Source organism: Chlamydotis macqueenii, chromosome 4, assembly GCF_036417535.1.
Source record: "Chlamydotis macqueenii isolate bChlMac1 chromosome 4, bChlMac1.mat, whole genome shotgun sequence".
Taxonomy (NCBI): Eukaryota; Metazoa; Chordata; class Aves; order Otidiformes; family Otididae; genus Chlamydotis; species Chlamydotis macqueenii.
In genome coordinates, this window is record NC_141559.1 from 37,796,899 (window position 1) to 37,816,013 (window position 19,115).

General features: G+C 40.5%; 1 protein-coding gene across 1 annotated transcript in view; it reads left to right on the forward strand.

The window, feature by feature from the left end:
• The window catches only part of TDO2 (tryptophan 2,3-dioxygenase), a 400,041-nt gene that overhangs the window by 24,024 nt on the left and 356,902 nt on the right, over positions 1-19,115 (forward strand). The window lies entirely within an intron of this gene.

Consider the following 19,115-nt stretch of genomic DNA (forward strand, 5'->3'; position numbering starts at 1 on the left):
CAGGGGGTGTTTTTCCGTGTGCGGGATGCAGGGCGAGGCGCGCAGGGCTGCAAACGAGGGGATAAGCGGTGCAGAGCGTTAACTGCAGGGTTAAAAGTTAATGCCAGGCCTTGGCTGAGAGGAGAGTTGGTACCTGGAAGCGGGGCTGTGAGTAGGAAAGAGAAGGTGCAGTTGCTTCCTCGGGGCAGCAGGATACAGTTCATAGGCTTTAGCAAGGCAAGGCATTGAGAGAGGGGAGCTACCCAGTGCTGCACTGGACATCCACGGCCTCCGATGTCCGGTGCGGTTTGGTTATGCTGGAATAAAATATTTGACAGAAACCAGCGTGTGCTTATGGTGGCTTATTGGTTGCCATAACAACTAGTTATGTGCTGGTGCTCAGGTTTCAGTTTTCTCTGTTGCTTCCCCCCCCCAATCTTGTTACCACAAGGTGAAAGCACAGGTGCCGTGTCCTGTGGTGCCAGCAGCAACCCTTGCAGTGCACTGTTTGGGAGACACGAGGCCTGCCTCACGCTGAAGTTTGAAGTTAGAGAGTACGAAGTTTTGCTACCATTCCTGTGTTGTGTAAGAGCAAACTTGTGTTGGAGTGCATGCTTTGTAAAGGGTGAGGTGCAGAGCTGTCAGTGCCTGGGTTGTTTTTTTTGTTTTTTTTTTTTTTGTTTTTTTTTGTTTTTTTTGTGGCACTTTATCCAATAATACAAGTTTGTAAGTGAAATTATACTGTATGAAATACAACAGAGACTTATATCTTTAATTTCTAGATGAGTAGGAATGTACAGACTTGGCAAGTAAAAGACAAAGGATAAACTAATGGCTGAGGAGGGCGGAGGATGGGTCAGGGCAGCCCTGCTGTCAGGCTGTGGCTCTGTGAGCTGTGCCTTTCTCTGTCCTGTCAGCCTCAGCTCAAATGCCTGGGCTTGCTGACTCCTGAGAACTGTCTTTTTTTTTAGCATTCCGCTCTGGGATAGTAATTCCTCTTGGAGGGGGGACTAAGTGGCTTCAGCGGTTTGAGTGCATGGCTGATATCTGGCATCGCTTCAGGACATGGTTTAGTAGGTATGGTGGTCTTAAGTTGACAGTTGGACTTGATGATCTTGGGGGTCTTTTCCAACCTTAAAGATTATATTATTCTATCATCTCACCACGGGTGACTGGAGGAGGATTTAAATAACTTTAATCAGCAGCACTACAGAGTCCTCTGCATTATATAAGCAGGTAACTCTCTCCCTCCCTCACATAAAACGGCCTTTTGCTATGTTTTGTGACTAGAATAGCAAAAGTATTTTGATGTTGGCAGTACTTATGCTGCATTAACTAGTTTTAAAATGAGCAACTAAACAGCAAAAAGCTTGTCTAGACAGAGGCTAAAATACCAGAGTTCTTATCTGTCAGAGGAAGAGAGAACAAAACCCAGTACGTTATTCATGAGATGACAACTGTTCCCTCCTGTCTACCTGACTGATAAGGGAACACTTGTGTGTATTTGTGGAACACTTATCATGCAGGTAGCTTTTGTTAATGATGGAAAGAAAAAGTCATTATTTTGCTTTATAGCCTGAAGCTTTACATATTTCTGTATTGAAGAGAGACGTTAACATATTGTCATTACTGAAAAGTTGAGGCAATTTAAAGGCACTCATATGGTGGGAGTTTTAATGATAAAACAATCATGGCAGTTCAGCCATGTTATTTATACAGCCTGGCAGTATAAATAACAATTTTTGATCTGATCCACCCAATAGCTCATGTCCAGGGTTGAACAAGCTTGTGGGGATCATGATCCAGCTCTGCCTTTGCCTTCCCCCTCCTGTGGAATGGCTGTGGCGGGATCGGCTGTTTTGGTACAAGAGGGCTATTTATGGCTCACAGCCAGAGTGTGGAAGACCTTGTTAACAGAGCAGATTTTATTGATTATTCTGATATGTTTTATCATTGTAAACCCGGGATTTGCGTAAGAGATGTTATTAGAACTTCCTACAAACTAGTATTGACATAATGAGGCCTGGGATCAGCATAGGGACTGGATAGGATGATGACAGCAACATGAGAAGTGAACAGTGAGATCTTTTTAAGGACAGTCTGAACATCAGCAGCCAAATCCAGAATGCAAAATCTGTCAGCCTGTGACTCCAAGTATTTGCTAACAGCATCTGTGTCAGGGCAAGACCCTTGGGAGGAGCACAGGGCAGAGTCAAAGGAAAGCTTGATATGGGAACCATAGCTTTGGATATATGGATCGTGAGAGTAACGGAAACCTTAATGCACCAGTTGCATGATTTTATTCTGCATGGTATAGTATAATGGAACAGGAAAAAAGTTACTTTGCCAGTCAGTGTAAGCAGCAGAAAGATGCTGAAGTTAGGTTTAATGAAAAGTAAGTTTGAAAATAAAGCATTTCAGCTTTTCTACCAGGCTAACATAATCAACTTTCAATAAATTGGTTTACACTTTCTTATTTTTAATATATAATCATTAAATTCTAAACCAGCCAACTTAGCTTTACTAGAATAAAGAGAAAAACTTTCAGTTATTTTTCAGTTATTATTTCCATGGAGTGTGTCTTGTTGATAACAGGAGAAGCTGTTGTCTTGCTTGAAGTTATTTTATTTTGTGTAAGAGTAACTTTTCCTGTGAAACACATGAGGGCAGCAAAGGACTTTTGGAAAGGTGGTTGCAACTGATGCAGTTTTGATTTTTATTTTAATTAAAATAAATAAACAACTTAAACATACAAAAAGCATCCGTTCCTATTTTGAGAAAATGGATATATCCCAGATTGATTCTCATTAAAAATTCTGTACAGTGTATCAAGGGGAAAAAGTGTGTTTCTCCTGGATTTGCCCTCTCTGTAGCTAAGTAGATGTGTCAATTTATCTTGTTTAAGAGGCGAGAGTGTTCGAAAAGTCAGTGTCTCCTTTGATGGTTGGCTCCGGGAGAATAGAAGTGTGACAAACAGCAAAAGGTAGGCAACTGACAGCCAGAGTGTTTCAGAATGCTTTATTTTTCCACTAAATCACTGTGCTACTAAAGCATTTTATACTTGTGCTTAGGTGACCAAAATCCCACCAAGGTACATAAAGAGAGCTCTGTCTGTAGGCACACAGTCCCTGCTCTGTTTTGCATTACTCCAGTGTAAATCTAGTTTTGCTTCATTAAGACGAAAGAAAATACACTTGCAAAAATCAGGTCTATGAAAAGAAACAGGTTGTAATGTTTGTGGGCTTTTTTGTTTGTTTGTTTGTTTTTTTAAAAGGTTTTATTGATACCATCTTCATTTCTTCTTTGACACTGATAGGCTGTATATTAGTTACACAGGTCACCGCAGACAGGTAATTAGAATCTCTTTATGCAAGTATGTGCTTTGTTTATTTTGCAATTTTTTTTTCAGAAGGTCTGATTTAGAATTTTATAATTGTAAATTCTTATTTTAAAATATATTTTAATTTATATTTTATCTTTACTGTTCTGGCTGTTCATTAGAAGTATTTCATGAGCCCAAACAATGCATGCTGAAGGAAGGTGCAATAATGAATATATGTTTAGGAACCTCTAAATTCATTATGTTTTATTTAAATGAAGATATTCCTTTATTAAGATAATTTGTTTCTCATCAGGTACAAACCAGCCATTTCTAAAATGGCTTGTAACTTATAACAGTGTAATTAATGGGTGGATTTTCATAGTATTACAGGGTCAGAGTGAGAGAGCATGTTAATATTTAGTAGACTGTTTTTTTTTTTTCCCAGTGATTTTTGCATAGCTGTTTGAAATAGTTAATTGAGTCTTGTTAGACAGCCTAGCTTCAGTGCTCTTTGGCTTCTAGGTTTATAATTATCATAGCAAACAAGGGAAAAATACATTAAATTACTTCTGAGTTGAAGAATGGATCTTCCAAGTCTTTCAAGAATGGATAGTGCTGCTGAGGGCAGTAATGAGATGTGATAATGGACCTGTGGGGAGAAGGTATGGTTTTCACTTTGATAGGTATCTACATAGCAGTTTGGACTTTTGCCTTTTGCATGCATGTAAAAATGAAAAATAAATCTCTTTGTATTGTGCGGTCCTCAGCCTCAGAGAGAAATAATCTAAATCTGGCAGCAGGTGGAGCTGAGTGCCTTTTCTTAGAAGGACTTGTTGGGACAAATAATTTCAAGGATTTGTTTATTTTAAGACCTTGCAGCAGTGGTGTTTGCTAAGATACTTGGACTGGTAACAATCATTAAATGTAAGCAAAGCAAGCGAGAATTGCAATCTTGGGATGAAATCTGGCCCTGTTTGAGCCAATACAAGGGTAAATAAGTAGTGTTGCTGCAGCTGACATTTGTAGAGGATGGGAAGAAGAGCAAACTATAGAAGTAAGCAGAATCTGAGTACAATGGACAAAGTGAGAGTACAAGGTGATGAGGAGCAACAGTACAATGCCAGCCAGAGTGTGGACGGGGTGTGATTGGCAGCTGGATTGGCTAACTAACGCATGGTATGACAGTGGATTGGACAGTAGGGGGGTGGTAGAACTCGTGCAAATAGCTGCCTTACCGGGATGGAAACTGCAAGGGAACGAGCGCACGGGTAAAGAGGTATAAAGCGCTGCTTGCAAAATAAACTTTGTCTCACTTGCACTACAAGTTTAGTCCGTGCCGTAATATGCCACAAATGGCACCCGAACAGGGACCTGAAAGGAGGCGTGAATAGAGCCCGGACTGGTGGCATAACCCAGTTGAACCAGAGACTGGGAACCAGAGACTGGGATCGGGATCCACGCTATCAAGGAGTGTGCCCATCACCTGCACACAGGTGAGCAGCTGGGAACCCTGGGAGGGAAAATGTCCTCGGAACAGATGCAAGGCATTGATGTGATGAGAAGAATGCTAAAAGCTCAGGGCAGAAATGTCACTGGCCCACAATTAGTGACTTTGCTAGAATGGATTCATGATAATCATCCACAATTTCCCACAAATGGGACGTTTCAACTAGAGGCATGGGAAGGAGTGGGCGCAAGCCTGCAAAAGGCCACCACGGCAGGAGATAGCCAGGCTTGCAAAAACCTGGCCACCTGGGGACAAATCATGCTAACCATCAAAGCGCTTTGACAGAATCTCACTACTAATACTCCCCCTTTTTCTCCTGAGACGTCAGTACCCCTGCTGCCAGACCCCCATTCTGCGCATTCTAAGGCTCGCCCTCCACCTTGGGCTCCACCTTCCAGTCCGTTCCCTGATACTATGCTTGCTAATAATGATACCTCTCTGGAGGAAGATCCTTTTGACCCAAGTCCAATAGAGCCTGAAAAGAAACCCGATCTGTTCCCTCCTCTGCGAGATGTGAATGCTAGCCATGCAGCTGCGAGTGCCGGAACTCATAATATGTATCAAGCCAACCAGCAGCCGGTTTGGCAGCCTCTCACTTATGATGTTATAAAGGAGCTTTGACAAACAGTGAAGGAGGCAGGGATACATTCTTCTTTTACTACGACCCCGCTTGAGGCACTAGCGGAGTCGTATACCCTGACTCCACATGATTGGAAGTCTTTAATGAGGATGGTGTTAACACCCACTCAATTCGTGATATGGCACGCAGACTTTAAGGAGGGGTGTACTGTGCAATCCGTTACGAATCTAAACCAGCAGATTCCAATAGGATATGATCAACTGGCAGGAGAGGGTACATATAGTAACCCACTTTCGCAAGCACAATTCATGCTGGAAATGTATACTCAAATCAGACATATTGCTCTTCGGGCAGAGCGAAAAATTCCAGCATCAAAGGGCGAAGGACCTCAGTCTTTTGTTAAAGTGCTGCAAGGACCGAATGAACCTTATGCAGCTTTCATAGATCGACTGCAAGCCGCTTTAGAGCGGCAGGTTGACAATGATGACGCAAGAGGGCTGTTGCTATTACAATTGGCTATTGAAAATGCTAACAATGACTGTAAGCGCATATTGCAACCTATGAAAAACTGTAACTCCTCTTTGGCTGATATGGTCAGAGCGTGCCAAGATGAGGGCTCAACAGGGTATCTAGCTAACGCTTTAGCTAATGCCCTTGCAGCAAAGTTGAAAATATTAGATAAAAGGTCAGGACAAGGGGGGTGCTACTGTTGTGCTGCTTTGAGACATTTAAAGAGAGATTGCCCAAAAAATGCAGACAAAAAAATTCCTCCGCCCCGAGACTGTCCTTGTTGCAGGAAAGGCAAAGATTGGTCTAATGAATGCTGTTCAAAATATCATGCTGATGGACAGTTCTTATCAGATCGCTCAGGAAAGGTGAGACGGGGGGCGAGGCTGCACGCCCCAAACAATCAAATAAATCCATGCCCCGCTGTGTGGTCGGCAACCTCACTCCAGCCACCACAGGGAGTGCGGGGCTAGACCTGGCCACTGCCCACTCAGTCACAATAACAACGACCGGCGTAATTCTTATCCCAACGGGGGTTTGGGGGCCTATTGGAGAAGGGATGCATGCTTTGTTAATTGGTAAGTCATCAACCACAAAACTGGGGCTTTTTATTTTACCTGGAATCATTGATTCAGATTACAGGTGTCAATCATGGCATGGACACCGGTGCCTCCCTGTTTTGTCCTGCCAGGACAGTGTATCGCACACCTTGTACCGTTTTGGGGGAGACTTCCAGGGGAATTGGATATAGAGGTGAAAAAGGTTTTGGCAGCACTGGAGCACCGCAAGTATTGTGGACAAAATCTATCAAGGTGACACAACCAATGATAACAAGCACCACTGATGGACGTTCCTTTTAAGGACTTGTAGATACTGGTGTGGATGTCTCTATAATTCAGAGCTCTGCATGGCCGCCAGAATGGCCCATGGCAGACCCTGCCTCCATGATTGTGGGAGTGGGGGGAATGCAGCGACCAAAACAGAGTGCACATCTCTGAGTGATCATTGGACCAGATGGACAGATACCCCAGGCTGCTCCTTTTATTGCCTCAGTTCCGTGTACCTTATGGGGCTGGGACGTGCTTGGACAGTTCGGAACCAGAGTTCACATAGCAGAACCAAAACAGCAACATTTTGTGCAGAGGTCATTGAACAGCTGTTCTGAGCCCAGCAGCAACTGATCTTCAAACTCACTTGGCTGACACAACAACCTATGTGGGTCAACCAATGGCCCCTGCATCAAGAATGCCTGGAACAACTCCATAGACTGGTGGAGGAACAGTTGGCTGCTGGCAACATCATGCCTTCCATGAGCCCTTGGAACACTCCTGGTTTTGTATTCCAAAAAAGAACGGAAGATGGCACTTGTTGCATGACCTTAGGGTGGTTAATGCTGCCATTGAGCCTATGGGACCCCTTCAACTGGGGCTCCCCTCACCATCTATGCTTCCAGCCAATTGACCTTTAACAGTGATTGATTTAAAGGACTGTTTTTTTCACTATTTTTTTTTACACCCTGAAGATGCACCATGTTTTGCCTTTTCTGTTCCATCATTAAATCAGCAAGCACCCATGTGACGATACCACTGGACAGTTTTACCACAAGGAATGTGAAACATCCCAATGATCTGCCAAGCTGTTGTTGATGCAGCACTTCATCCAGTAAGAGTCCAAAATAGAGATGCCATCATTTATCACTATATGGACGATATTCTAATTGCTGCACCTTTTGACAATAACTTAGAAAGGGTTGTTGAACAAGTCTACAAGGCCATCGAATAGGCTGGCCTGCACGTCTCACCAGACAAGGTCCAGAAAACCAGCCCATGGAAATACCTAAGGTGGCAAATTACCCACCAAGAAATCCATCCACAACCTCTTTGTATAGAACTAAATGATACAGTAACACTTAATGAACTGCAGAAGGTTTTAGGTGCGATTAACTGGCTTTGACCAGTTCTGGGACTCACCACTGAAGAATTACATCCATTATTTGCCCTTTTAAAGGGAAATCTTGATCTATTGTCATCTAGAACTCTTACTGATGCGGCCAAGGGGGCCTTATCTACAGTAGCACTGGCAATCGAACATTGCCAGGGATGGTGACGTCTCCTTGCACTGCCAATCATGTTGGCAATAGTTGCTAATGTCTTTCAGCCTTTTGCAGCTCTCTTTCAATGGGAAGAAAGCGCAAAAGACCCCCTATGAGTAATTGAATGGCTCTTTTTGCCACATTCTCAATCAAAAACAGTGGTAACAATCCTTGATGCTTATGCTCAATTGATACAAAAGGGAAGGGCCTGATTAAAGGCTCTTGATGGAGTAGATCCGTCTGTCATTTTTATTCCTGCAACCAAAGAAAATCTGAATTGTCTTCTTGCTGAGAGTCTCGATATGCAAATTGCCTTAGCCAATTTTCAGGGCCATATTTCCATTCATTACCTGAAACATGGGATTTGGGCTTAAATCACTAAATTGCCCCTGTATACCAAGTTACGCTGTCGGCCAACCCCTGTACAAAGTATTACAGTCTTTACAGATGGGTCTGGCAAATCAAGAAAAGCCATCATGGTATATGGAAGCTGTCTCAAGCGGTGGAATGGCAGCATGAAGTAAAAATTGTTCTGCAAGGCTCAACTCAAGTAATTGAATTGGTTGCAGTGAATATGGCTGTGTTAAAATTTAAGGATGAACCTGTTAATCTTGTCACTGACTCATTTTATGTAGCTGGGATAGTAGCGAGGCTTGATTATTCAATGATTAAGAATGTGGATAACCCCTTTTTGATGGCTGAGCTTCAGATGCTTTGGTCCTTAATAGATCAAAGAAAGCAAGATTTTTATGTTATGCATGTTCGATCTCACACTGATTTGCCTAGTCCCATCATGGTAGGGAACCAATTAGCAAACTTCTATACCATGTCTGCAGTCGTTCCTAATTGATTTGAGCAAGTGAAATTGTCACATTCCTTTTACCATCAAAATGCCAGAGCACTTAAATGGCGTTTTCAGCTAACCATGACTCAGGCACGTAGTATTCTTGCAGCCTGTCCCGACTGTCAGCTCCTAGCCCCGTTGCCTTCCAAAAGTGGAGTTAACGTGGTATTAAAGGTAATGATTTGTGGCAAACAGATGTCACACACTTTGGAGAGTTTGGCAAAATGAAATATATACATGTAACAGTAGATACCTTTTCTGGGTATCTTGTTGCTACCCCACATGCAGGAGAAAGGGCTCGTGATGTCTGTAAGCACTGGCTAACCTATTTTGCTATTCTAGATGTTCCACGGCGAGTGAAGACTGACAATGGGCCTGCCTGTAGCTCCGCTCATGTTCGAGCATTTTTACAACAATGGGGGGTTGAATGTGTTACACGTATTCCTCATTCAGCCACAGCTCAAGCAATTATTGAATGAACTCACAGGATTTTGAAAGAACAGCTCACAAAACAAAAAGAGGGGAGTATGGGGTTGGAACATCCACAGAAAAGCTTGTGGAAAGCAACTTACGTCCTTAATTTTCTGAATCAAGATGAGATGTATAAGTCAAAATATGAAAAACAAGATAGTTTATCCGTGCCCTTTCAAGGTAAACAATTGGTAATGGTAAAAAACCTAGTCTCAGGACAATGGGAAGGACCAAAAGATTTGATAACATGGGGACAGGGATATGCTTGTGTTTCTGCAGGTGACTGACTGCAATGGGTCCCATCACATTTTATGTGACGCCATGTTTCAGCCTTGTCAGAGGAGCCACAGGATTGCCCACTGTCTGGCTTGTCCTTACTAAAGCAACGCACACAAGCACAATGTGTATTTCCATGGCCACATCAGCTGATCCTTTTCATGCATGTTTGGTAGGCATGCCATTGGCAAGTCAGGAATTAGATACCCTTTACAATGTTTCGGTGCAAAGTCCAAAGACCACATGGTCACCCCAAGGCTGGTATAATACCTTGCTAAACATGGTAAATGATTTCCCAGCCTTGCCAATTCAGCCACAGGAATTAGACATTATGGGTACATTGAAAAGTCACATTTGTTTCTCTTTGAACTTCACAGCTAGAATGTACTTGAATAGATCTGGGTTTGATGTTTCACCACACAGGGCAGTTTTTAAGAAATGGACTTGGTGCAATTACACTGCGTCGAGTCAACTTGTCCCTGGGATTGATGCTATCAGCCTTCCTGATGGTATCTTTTTGATCTGTAGAGACAGGGCATGGAAAAGTATTCACGGGAAGACTGTGGGTGGGCCATGTGCTTTTGGCCTACTCACGCTGTTTCATCCTAGCATTCCATCTCATAATTTAACATATCAACTCAGTCCTCGTATGAGACGAGCTGCAACATCGTTCCCGGAGAACTGTGATTCAAATGTTCGATTCTGGAATGCAGGTGAAAGAGTTTTTGCTTCTTTGATTGCGTCCATAGGGACAGCACAAGCATTAGCTACCATTAACAAGTTAGGGTGTTGGCTCGCTAAAGAAAGCAATGCAAGTAATGCTGCTTTGCAAGGCTTATTAATGGATGTTAACTCAATAAGGCATGCTACATTACAGAACCGAGCAGCAATTGTTTTTTCACTTTTAGCTCAAGGTCACGGATGTCAGGATTTTGAAGGTGTGTGCTGTATGAACCTTAGTTACCACTCGGAATCAATTCACGCAAGTATTGATAAGTTGAAAGCTTTAACCCAACAATTGAAGTTGCACTCAGAAGAGGATTTTTTTTTGTTTTCTTTCATGGTTTGGGGACCTTTGGTCGTGGCTCAAAAAACTTGTTATTTTATGTTTACTAGGGATATTTGTCATTTTTTAAATTTGTGTCTGTGTTCCATGCATCTTGACTTGTGTACAGCAGATGATCGAATGCAGCATTAACAAGGTTATGCTTATGCATGTCAATGTAGTGCTTGCTTTAGAATTATTAAACAAAAACAGGGGAGATGTAGAGGATGGGAACAAGAACAAAACTATAGAAGTAAGCAGGATCTGAGTACAATGGACAGAGTGAGAGTACAAGGTGATGAGGAGCAACAGTACAATGCCAGCCAGAGTGTGGACGGGGTGTGATCGGCAGCTGGATTGGCTAACTAACGCATGGTATGACAGTGGATTGGACAGTAGGGGGGTGGTAGAACTCGTGCAAATAGCTGCCTTATTGGGATGGAAACCGCAAGGGAACAAGCGTGCGGGTAAAGAGGTATAAAGCGCTGCTTGCAAAATAAACTTTGTCTCACTTGCACTACAAGTTGAGTTCATGCCGTAATATGCCACAAACATTCAGAAGTTGTCTTTTTTGAGCCCCAAGGTAGGCTTTGAAATTTGCGGGAAGCAGAGAAAACTACGCAGGGTAATAGTTGAGTTTGCAGAAATAACCAAGCTGTGCAAGGAGTTGCCTTAGTAGATCATGATGGGTATCTGTGTTGACCATGAAGTCTCTACTCTAACAAGGTAGAGTTATCTTCCTTTGCAAATAATGACATAATTGTAGAACCTGCTTCTCAAACCTGACTCTTCTGTATCTCAGCTGAATATCCTAAACACCAGTAAGTCTCTAGCTCTTCTAAAATTTATTTTCTTTGGTCTTGTCAGTAGGGGATGAATTATGAATGAAGACGACTGGCAGTGGAGCTAATAATTCAAATTAAATGGTGAATCAAAATTTGAAAATGCAGAAACATGTGATTAGGCATTACACTGTCACAAAAGGAGCAACACCTGTTCTGAGTGAGTCTGAAGTAAGAAGTCTTGACCATTTTAGGGAGCTTTTAAGATGGTGACTGTGGCATTTCTTATTTTCTCTGTCCTCATTGCCAATGTGTATAATAGGTTGACATTAAGTATTCTCAGCTGAGAAAACTCAGCTCCTCATCACTCAAATCTCATTTTCCTGTTGGCTTTTTTTTTTTTTTTATTTTTTAATATTTAATTATTGCCAGAAGGTGGAGTAAGTGGTCAGCTTTTCAGGAAGAAATATTGGGTGCAGCTTGGTTTAAGGGCACAAGCACTGATAAACATTTACTCATTTTAATTGTTCTTATTTCTTCCATCAGACTGTTTGATTATGGGAGGTAGACAGAACGCTCGTAAGTAGAAGTAATGCTGTTTTGAAGAATCTCTTTTGCAAATTTCTTTAAATTCTCCGGTTAATTTGTTTATACATCCTTCATGATTTCATCAGTGATTGAGTTGGTAGAGGAATCTAGCAAGAGGGTAGAGAAAATTTCCAAATTCAAATAAAAGGAGAAACAAAACTAAAGAAAAAAGTACCATTCGGGAATCCAGATATTTCTATCTTACATAGGTTTTTGCACTCATTTTTTGTACTGTATGGCTACTGATTTTGTCCACTGGTGATTATAACTCAAAATTACTATTGAATCCTCTCAGCCTTATATTCTTTTGGTTCCATATAAGATACCTTCCACTTTTGTTTTACTGTGGAACTTAAAAGGACTGATTTTCCAATCACATTGATGTGAATCAGTTGGTACCATTACTGCTATGATTATAGTTCTATTGAAATACCTTGTCCCTGTAGTGCTTTATATCCATAGATATCTAGTGCTCTTTGTGGGAAGGTCAGCAGTGTAAAACCACATTTGCACATCAAGCATGAGGTCTGTGTCCATGACCTGTGCACAGAAATAGGGGGTCTGTTTTGCATCAGTGGCTGACTTCAGTCTTGCTCAGATTTTGTGGTTTACATGTGACATGCTGTTAAGGTCTGGCATAAAGTAAAATCCTTGCAAGATGACATACTACTTTTATTCTGTAAAATTTTGGTGCAAGGTTAACTTTTTTATTGTTGTTGCTTTAGGCTTTGTTGTAACAGCAGAATTTTATGCAAGAGGAGTGACTGCCCTGTCTTCCCTACTGCTGCTTGTGTGAAATTCACCACTGTGTTGTCACCGTTGCCATATGTGCTGCTGAAGATGCTGAGCTTTTCTGAAGTCTTGTGGCTCTTACACGCTGGGAGAGTAGGACCCAGCTGCCTGTTGTGAAAAGGAGGATTAGTATGCAGGAAAATAGATTCAGGGGAAAAGTGAGGAATAGGACTGTGCCCTTGGTTTCCTCTTTTGTTACCATGGGGAGCACATAACCTGGCATGGTTGTCATCATCTTCAGTCAGAATCTACAGCCAGTATATCAGTACCATGTCCTTGTCATGGCATTTTAGTTCTCTGATCCTGAGTGGTCGTGCAAACACACCTAGGGAATTTCCATCTTTGTGTCATTCCAGTTTGCCTATGTATGCAGTGTATAATTAGAAGAGCAATGCTTAAGCTATTGCATTTTTGATCCATTTTACTTCTATCTATCTATTTTAACCTTTACTGTGTATCCTAATATCTGTTTGTTTGGTGGCTTTTTTTTTCTTGGGTTTGGTTGGAATGTGTATGTGCATTGGTATATATGAACATATTCAGATCAGACAGTAAAGATTAATCAACATATTTACATATATTTTAAGTTAAAATAGAATGCACTTAAAGCATGGAGCTGCTAACAAAGAAGATACCTGCTGGATATTTATAAATGATATGTTGGAAAAAGATCATTCACAAGGAAATTACCTGGATGACAGATAAGGACCCTTGGCTTTTATTTCTGTGATTCAATTATTGTTTTTCCACTGGAATCCCTTCCTTATTCTCGGCTATTTGCTCTTCAGCTATAAGAACCAATTTGCTATTTAGAAATAAAAAAGTACAATAGGAATGCATCATATACAGTTATTTTGCTGATTAAGAATCTAGAGCCAAGGAAAAGGCAAAAATGCTTTTATTATGCAGAAAGGCAAAATGCTTTAGGATTCATGTATGTTTCCTTTAAATTAATGTAATAATTTTATGAATCAGAATTTGAGTATATTTGTAAGTTAGGGGGTCATAGGAAAAGAAAATAGGCATATGTAAGTTAAGTCAGTCAAGCAAATCAGTACTGGGGTTATCACTGTTTATACTTTACATGAGTTTTGGACTTAGAATGTTATTTTAACGTAACTTCAAGTAAATGCTGACTCTTCTATTAAGTTGATGCTTTTTTAAGGACTGTAAACAAATGTATAGTTCCACTATTATTCTGTGGTCCTAGTGGTGGTTTTAGATGGTGTAAACCAGGAGGAATTCCATTTAAGTGAGTGTGGAATTATACCAATGCAGAATTAATGCCATGTTGAGCACAGCTGAGCCTTGTATTTTTATCTTAGTTATGGACCTTGAACAAGTCTACAGCTTGTCAGAGGAAAGGGATAAATCCTATTACAGCTTCTAGTTTTCTTCTTACGAACCAGTACTGTCAGCCTTTTGTGTAAGACCATACATGGCAGTGCAAGTAGAGTTTCCCAGACGATTAAATTACATTGTTTTGAAAAATTTAGATGATGTCAGGAACTGTTGCACAAAGAAACAAAGTTCCATTAATTACTTAAATATTTATTGTATTGGAGTAATTTAAAACATAATGACAGCTTACTTCACCCTTTCTCTGTTAGCAAAGCTTAATCCTGTTTTTAAAAAGATACTGCCAAGTCTCTGGGTCTTAAGGTCTGACTTGTTTTGATTCATGAGGATACTGCGCTGCTCTTCTAATCTTCCCAGGAAGTAAAAATTTTATAGGTCATATTTTTATGAAGCAGTTTATTAATGATGCCATTAGCATTCCCTGTTCTGTACCTCATAGCTTCTCATGTGTAGCTGAGCACAAAGGAGAACTGGAGAGGAAATTTCTTTTGAAAATCCTAAACATGGCAAGTGTTACATGTTACCTCCTGAAGAGGAAAATTTTCTTCTATCTTAGCTTTTCTTTGGGAGCTTGAGAGTTTATACAATCTGAAGTCCTTCATCCTAGAGATCATTGAAAGGGTCATTCCTTAAAAAGGACTCTTAAGGACATTCTGCTTTTACAAAAAATATTTGACATTTAAATTTTTCTCATATGTTTTTTTTAAATGCTTTTTAATTACCAGGCTAGCCATGTACACAGCACTTGTACTGCATTTGTTGCCATAGCTGAGTATCCAAACAGTATAAAAACACAATGTGGTAGAATTTGAGGGAAAGTAGTCCTTACTTAATATTAGAGGTAAAGGATTTAACATTTAATTTAATGTCTATGTTTAAGTCTCAGTTAAAATGAACAACACTACTGTAATATTTTTTTAAACAACTCTTGTTAGATAGATTGAGGTAATTCTTAAGGGAACATATTGTCTGAAGAAATAAATATAGAAAATGTTCAGGCTAAAACTGTGTGAAAGCTACATCATAGCTTTTTATACTTTGAGCCTGGCAGCCTCATATAGATGTCTGTGTTAAGGTACCCGTGTGTCACTGGGTTGTAATACCGCTAGTGAAACATAGCATCTTAACTACAGATTTTTGTCTTTATGTGGTCATTTCTGGGGAATACAGGCATGATATTCATGGACAGGTGTGAATGCGTGGCTGAGATTGGTATATACTCTGGCTTATCTGACTAAGAGAAGCAGCTACTTCTGCTAGTTGTTCATGGCGTGCTGCCATTTGCTCTGGAGCAGAGCCTTGCTCTTTATTGACACATTACTATGTAGAGATACATGGCATTTTTATTTTGAGGTTGAGATGCTTATCCTTCCTTGTAACTTGAACAGAATTCCTCTTTGAGGTGGTTAAAGAAGTTGTAGTAATCTTGCTACGAGGCTAGAGCCAACACCAAACATGTTTCTTCATTTGTTTGACCATGAACATAAAACAACAATTTTAATATTTTCTGCGCTCAAAACACAGACAGTTTGTCTCATTGAGTTATCCATGCTTAAGACTTTGAGATGGCTGAAAACTTAAAGAAGTTAAATGATGTACAGCTTGAGCTGAGGAGAATTGTGGACATGTTTGGAGTATGTTTCTTAAGCCAATGTATTTCATTTTGATGAGAAGGAAGAGGATTTTTTCAATTAATACCACCACTTATTCCCAGCCAAAATGAATGCAAAGAGAGTATAAAGTACTACTGAATTAGATTTCACATTTGAAGACTGGAGAAGGAAATGAGTACTAGTGAGTGCTTAGGAGTTTCATCTTATGTACCTTTGTGGTCCAGTATTGGGAAGAATATGCATTACCTGAAAACGTGGTCCATGTTTAAAGTGCAAGCTGGCCGGCTGTAGCAATTAAATAGCTGAGATTTTATTTGCCTCAACAATTTACTGTAATTTGGAGCCAATCTTATGATGAAGTGTGTGCAATTAAAGTGGGAACCAAACTGCTGTGGCAAGAGGTGCTTACCTAAGCCCAGCTTTGAGAGCTTTCGGGAACTCATTTTCCCCAGCAGGCCCCAGTTTACACCCTGCCCTTGCTAATTATACAGACAGTCTGCCTTAAACAGTGCTGGGTGGAGTTCAGTGCTGAGCTGGAATTTCCAGAGGACTTTCTCTTTCTTTATTAAAGAGAGGTGTCTTAGGTTGAAACCTGCAACCACAGTGCCCTAGCTATAACCTGTGAACTCCTCTTTGCCCTGCAGTAGGTGGGTTGTGAAGCAGATATAGGGTGCTTATCAGCAAAGCAAAGGCTGGGAGTGCACCTTTCTTTAAGACTGGTCTCGTAGCTGTGGGAAAACTTTGTTCGGAGATCCTTGGGTTCAAGTTGGCATAGACTTGGGTTAATTTTTCTCCTTTGTTTGAACTTTATTGAAGGGAATTCAGTAATTCTCATTCTTTTGTTCCGAGTGTGATTCTGCATAGTCAGAGGTATCCTCTGGGTTGTGCAGTAGGTGGGGAGCAACAGAGGAGCTCCTAGCTGGGCAGGGAGGCATGCAGCGAAGCACGGCCAGGGAAATGGCCACAAAGCCATGATTTCCAGGTAGGCCCGTCCTGGCTGTTTCTCCAGTGCATAGCCGTAAAGGAAGTGAACCCATTCAGGTGGGATGAATATATCCCTTAAACATGTATTTAAAAATACTTTCTTGATGGAGCCAAATTCGTTGAAGAGAGAGAGAGATATTTGTGCCTGCCCTGGCAGGATATGACCCCTTCAAGAGTCCTGGTTACATCCTGCAGCAGCCAGGGCTGACTGCAGACTTGGCAGCCGCGTGTGTCCCTGGTGAGCAGCTGGTGCAGCCATCCTGTGCTCAAGAGATATCAGGTGACATGCAGGCAAAAATGGAGACATTCATGGTTTTATTTGGATGTTGGGCTGATACTTTCTCATTTTCCTAATAGATTCTCCTTTTTATCAGTGTTGACCCTTTTAAGGACCACAAAGTTAATATTTAAGCTTAATGCTGTCTCACTTGAAAGCCAAGTATGCAGTACACTGTGTTTTCCGTGCTAATGAGAAGAATATCCCATCAGTTTGTAGTGTTTTGATTACCTTTTTTTTCTAAATGTCTTGAAAAGGGAAGACTTTTTTTTTTTTCCCCCCCAACCTCTGTTGCAAGTCAAAATATGAAGACGAAGACTAGCATATGGTCTGTTTGCTAAAAGTCAAAGCATAACTCTTTCCTGAAGTGCGGATATAGTGCCTCACTAGAATAGCAAAAACTACTGCACCGTGAAAACTTGATAAGTCATTGATAAGTTGCACACCCCTCTGGCTTGCCTTGTTAGCTTTCCTTAAATTCATTAAAAAACTCTCAAGTTGATTTTAGCCTCTGACTGCTTTTTTTTCTGGATTAATCTTGAGTTATTTAATTACCACCTCTGGGGACTAGGAAGAGAGTCTAACAAGATGATAAAAATCTAAAGTCTCAATTTCTTGCCAAGTGAAATATCCCTACAAATGCATTTGGTTCATTGAAGCATCAGCCTAAAGATTGTTGAAGTAGTTTTCAGTAATTGTAAACAAGAAAAGTGGTTTGAATACAAGCTTAGCACTTGAATACTGATTAGTCATCAGAGATTACTTAAATTTTGACTTCACAACTTAGTCCTTGCCAGTTCAATTTGATTCTTGTAACCATTCTGAGGACCGAAAATGTTGGGGCAGCAGATGTATCACTAACCAGAATGTGGTACTAAATTGGATGCTCAGTAGAGTTCACTGAGCAGTCTTATGTTTTACTAGCAGGAACCAAATCTTGAAGATAACAATCCCACTAAGCTGGGAAATAAATAATTGAAAAGGATGATTAATTTGTGATTTCTTTTCACTTTCATTTTAAATAAATTACTGTGCAGGCAATTAAGAAATTCTTCCTGTGTAATAAGTTAGCTTGATGAATTATGGTGGTCCAGAAATGGCTTCGATTTATTTTGAGTAAGTACAGTCTATCAAATTAAAGTTAGTAATACATTTTCTAACAACCTTTCCATAAACAAAGAAGCCTCACTGGGATTGATTTTATATATGCTGTTTGTAAGTGATTTATCTTCACCTCACTCTTTGAGGGTTTTGTCCAAGAATGAAGTGCAACTTTTACCTGAATATTATTTCAGGAAGGAGGACAATTAATATATATGAGTCAGTGAGTTATGGACAAAAGACATTCCTTTGCTGAGTAGTTGTAATCTGATTAAAAGCTATTTAATGAACTACTTATAATATTTCAGTTACCACCTTTGAATGTACTATAATCACTTTTCTGCACTGCAAGTACTTAACAACAGTCATGTGGTGTGCTAAAATCTGATACAGGGATATAAAGCACTGTTATAGCATCATTGTATTAAAGGGTTAATTTAAGGGAGAAATTCACAAAATTTTGTTGATGGAAGATCATTTGGATAGGACATTAGAGTAGGGATCGAATAACAAAATTTGTCCTTAAAGAGTCTCCATACATAGCTGTTTGGGTGGCACTTCTGGAAATCATGATTTAAAACCTATGGAGAGCATCTCTCTCTTATTACCAGTTTCTAGTCCTAAGGATCAAAAGCAATGTTCTTACAAAAGAACTTGAACAGTATAGAATTTCATTGACTGTCAGCTAGTTCTCATTAACCAGTAGCTAAAGGAGGGCTGAGTTGCCCCAGTTAATAGCATAGTATCTTGAGTATCATGGAAACATTCAGGTGTGTTTCTGCTGTGAGCAAGGAGAGAAGTCCTCCAGGAAATCCAGTGGCACAGGAGAGGGCAGTGCAGAGATGCTGTCGTTCCCCAGGGACTCTCCTGCTTCTGACCAATCCATGCCAGCTCATACTGGCCCTATGATGTTCCTTTCCCAATCTAAAAAGTAAACTAATGATAGAGGAATGAATAATAATATTATTTTATTTATTTATTTATTTATTATATAGT